We start from the raw sequence: 4,810 nt of genomic DNA on the forward strand, positions 1-4,810 counted from the left end.
TGAGCTAAGCTGTAGCATTAGCAATGTCTTTCAAAAGGAGACAACTCAGAAATGCGGAAATTCTGGAGATGCAAAAAAAAATCTGAAAGTCAGGAATCAGATTCTGACAGTGACAGAGGACCCCTTGTCTGAGGACCCCTTGTCCACTGACAAAGTCCCAGTTCCTTTTGAAGATGCTGGTGGTGATGGAGGCAGACCGATAGTGGATGAAGTACAGGAGTTCTGTGGTAGCTGGAAGGCTGCCAGCCATTTCTCCGCCCCTGGCCGTGCTGTTTGTGTTGATGAGTCCCAGTCTGGAGTGCAATGCCCCTTGACATTTCCATCTGAGGCAGAGTGCTTCAAGTTGTTTCTGACAGAGGAGCTGGTGGAAGACATAGTAGAGACCAATCACTATGCCTTGGAGCTACAGGAGAAGAGAGAGCGAGAAGAGAGAGCCAGGAGTGCGGGGGGCAACCACAATTAGTGAGATGTATACCTTCCTGGTGACAGTCCATCTCATGGTGAAGGTAAAGAAGAACTGCCTGAGAGAATGTTGGAGCAGCAATCCTATATTTTGCAACTCCCTTCTTTGCCACCCTCTTTTCCCAAGACTGCTTTCTAGTTTTGCTGCTATGACTGCATTTCATCAACATCGCTACTGCCATCCTAAATGACCAGTTATACAAACTAAGAAATGTCAACAGCTGGCAGTAAAGTGCCATGACAAACGAGATGTCCATGTCCTCTCCACTGTCCATACAGCAACCATGTCAGCCACAGCGAAGGTGGACCACCTGACGGGAGAGAGAAACAAACCAGACAGAGAAACATCAAACCAGACTACGTGCTTGACTATAACCTCAAAATGGGGGCAGTGGATAAGGCTGACATGACAAACAGCTTTCTGGAATGCACTCAGAAAACGACCAAGTGGTATAAGATATTTTTCCAGGGTAGCTTCAAAATACAGCATACCAATACTTCTGACGCAATTAGCATTGTTTTACAGAGCTAATAGAAGAATGTAACTAGCTACATAAGTGCCATGTTCTGACCTTTATTTCCTTTGTTTTTGTCTTTATTTAGTATGGTCAGGGTGTGAGTTGGGGTGGGCAGTCTATGTTTGTTTTTCTATGTTTGGTTTCTGTTTCGGCCTAGTATAGTTCTCAATCAGAGGAAGGTGTCGTTAGTTGTCTCTGATTGAGAATCATACTTTGGTAGCCTGGGTTTCACTTTTGAGTGGGGAATGTTTGTTTTCCATGTGTGTGTTTGTTGCCACACGGTACTGTTTTGGTTTTGTTCGTTTCACGTTTATTGTTTTGTAGGTTCATAGTGTTCAGTTTATATCTTAAAATAAACAATATGGACACTTACCACGCTGCGCATTGGTCCACCGATCCTTCTCGCTTCTCCTCCTCCTCAGAGGAATGCCGTTACAATAAGCACGATTGAAATGAACACCATAAAAGGTTATGACATGAGGAACGTTACCTTGCGTGTCCGCGGTTATAAATAATATACACATATATTATGCTCCATACCCCACAGTGAGCTACAGTAGAAAAGGTATAACACGACACACAGAAACTATAATAACGTAATAAGGCACTTACTTTGATAGAAACGCAGTCTGGATTTGAAGATGGGTGTCTGCAGTGACGCCTCTAGCACTGAGACGCTGTGCCACTTGGGAGTCATAAGGCCAGGGTAGCTTCAAAATACAACACATGCTAATACTTCTCTGACGCAATTAGCATTGTTTTCCAGAGCTAATAGAAGAATGTAGCTAGCTACCTAAGCATTGAGTATAACACCATAACTGTTGTGAAATGAATAAAATTATATTGCGTGTCCGCGGTTATAAAGGATATACACAAAAACATTATGCTACAGTAGAAACGACATAACACGACATGCAGAAACTATTATAACGTAATAAAGCACTTAATTTGGTGGAAACGCACACATTTCCAAAGTTATTATTGGTAACAAAAATAACTTTGATTGCGATGCAGGCAACAGACGGAAAATACACGGAAAATGGACACGTGTATCCACGACAACTGCACAAACAATTTAGATGTTTTTGGGGAATTTTGTCCAGGTCAGAAATGTCAAAAGATTAATTGGTCGCAAAAGTAAATATGACTACTTTTATGTGAATGAATGAGGTGGAACATAAATCATTTCAAACTGTTATTAGAAAACAAAAAACATGTTTGAAATAATTTAAAATTGACAAGTTGAAAACAGCGTATAAATAAAAACAGGCTGCGTGCTTTGGTTTGAGGGCAAATGTACTGTTATGTAACAATCACATTCTGGAAATGAGAGAACGTTCTAACATCACGTGCATAAAAACACTCACGCTGGGGCGACCAATAGAGATATTTGGAACTCACACATGAAAGGGTTAAACAGCTTGGAAAATTCCAGAAAAATATGTCATGTCTTTAGAAGCTTCTGATCGGCTAATTGACATAATTTGAGTCAATTGGAGGTGTACTTGTGGATGTATTTCAAAGCCTACCTTCAAACTCAGTGCTTATTTGCTTGACATTGTGAGAAAATCAAAAGAAATCAGCCAAGACCTCAGAAGAAAAAATTGTAGACCTCCACAAGTCTGGTTCATTCTTGGGAGTAATTTCCAAATGCCTGAAGGTACCACGTTAATCTGTACAAACAATAGTATGCAAGTATAAACACCAGCTGTCTCCTAGAGATGAACGTACTTTGGTGCAAAAAGTGCAAATCAATCCCAGAACAACAGCAAAGGACCATGTGAAGATGCTGGAGGAAACAGGTACAAAAGTGTCTATTTCCACAGTAAATCGAGTCCTGATAGGCCGTCAGCAAGGTTGAAGCCACTGCCCCAAATCCGTCATTAAAAACTCAGACTACAGTTTGCCACTGCACATGAGGACAAAGATCATACATGTTGGAGAAAGGTCTTCTGGTCTGATGAAACAAAAATAAAACTGTTTGGCCATAATGGCCATCATTATGTTTGGAGGAAAAAGGGGGAGGCTTGTAAGCTGAATAACACCATCCCAAATATGATGCACAGGGGTGGCAGCATCATGTTGTGGGGGTGCTTTGCTGCAGGAGGGACTGGTGCACTTCACAAAAGAGATGGCATCATTAGCAAGGAAAATTATGTGGATATATTGAAGCAACATCTCAAGACATCAGTCAGGAAGTTAAAGCTTGGTCGCAAATGGGTCAAATCAATGGCTGAGGAAATTTATTGATCACCACAGCCTTAGTCCTTACCTTTATCATTCTAATGGCTTGAATAATATATGACTAGAATTAGATGCAAACAGCTTTCACTTCTCTTCACGAAATGTGAATGCTTATTGGTCTGCATAAATAGCTGCTATAGGCTTCCTCCATCACGTGTTCTCTCTTCTTTCAAACTACCCGTGAGTTGTATTGGTTGCTGTATTTAAGACATGCCCAAAGTAAACTGCCTGTTGCTCAGGCCCTGAAGCCAGGATATGCATGTAATCGGTACCATTGGAAAGAAAACACTCTGTAGTTTGTAGAAATGTTAAAATAATATAGGAGACTTTAACACAATAGATATGGTAGGCGAATATCCAAAGAAAAATCAACCGGAATTTTTTATTTTTTGAGAGCCCATGATATTCCAATGGAAATAATTCAATCTAACTCCCAATGTGCAATTCCTATGGCTAACACGGTGTCAGTAATCGTTGTTCAAGGTTCCAGGCTTGTTTCTTTTAAAACGAGTAAGAAATATGAGTTTTACTACAGGGACACAGACTTGGAAAATCATGTACAGTATGTACGCGATGAAAAGGACATGCACCTACTAATATCACTTTCCTATTGAACATACTTCTTATAGTTAAATGACATTTTAGGCTATCTGAGGATTAAATAGAAACATATTTTGACTTGTTGAAACAAAGTTTAGGGGTACATTTTTGGAAACCTATCTTGGCATGTTGAACGAGTGATTTACTCAAGTCGATGGTGCCAACTAAACAGACTTTTTTGGGATACAAAGGATTTTATCTAACAAAATGACACAAATCAGAGGAAGTTTTTCAAAAAGTAAGTGAATATTTAAATCGCTGTAAAAATGCTTTCGCTGTCAAGCCTACTGTATATCAGTCAGTGCAGTTAGATGAACAAGAATTTAAGCTTTTATCCGATATAATACACTTGTATGTACATAAATGTTAAATAGCCATCATTTTCATGATTATTTATTTGAATTGAGCACCCTCCAGTTTCACCGTAAATTGACTGCTAGCGGGATCCCTAGCCTGAATAAGTTTTAACATTCAGAAAACAAGAGCTTGCGTCCCTCTTCGAATTGTGTATTTGTATTAGAAATGCAATAATAAAAAATGTCAAGCAACCTATTCTAGTCTAACTTTCCTGCATGGGACTCGAAGAGCTAAGGAGCGTTTTTTTTGAGAGAGGCCAGCAGAGCACAGGTTCGTATTGCACAAGTGACAGAGGCTAGTTAGAAGCTTATTATTCATAACCCATCATTCCTTCGCTAAATATATAGCTAATACTGCATTGAATGTATTACCTGAAAGTGGTAGGCTAGGGCATAGACACATTCACACATCTCAAATCTTGAACAGGATTTTTTGAATGAAAATTGAATGGAATTGATGAGAGAGAGAGGAGGACTCCTTGCACTTGCTCTGATTTAAAGTAACAACATTCGAGTGTTTCAAATTTTTTGTTAAAAATCTTAACAATGAAAACATTTATGTGACCCGTGAGAGCCAATGTAAATATGCAAATTAGACATGCATTTGGTCCTTATATTACTGTAGCATAG

The sequence above is a fragment of the Oncorhynchus mykiss genome, chromosome 15, assembly GCF_013265735.2.
Source record: "Oncorhynchus mykiss isolate Arlee chromosome 15, USDA_OmykA_1.1, whole genome shotgun sequence".
Classification (NCBI taxonomy): domain Eukaryota; kingdom Metazoa; phylum Chordata; class Actinopteri; order Salmoniformes; family Salmonidae; genus Oncorhynchus; species Oncorhynchus mykiss.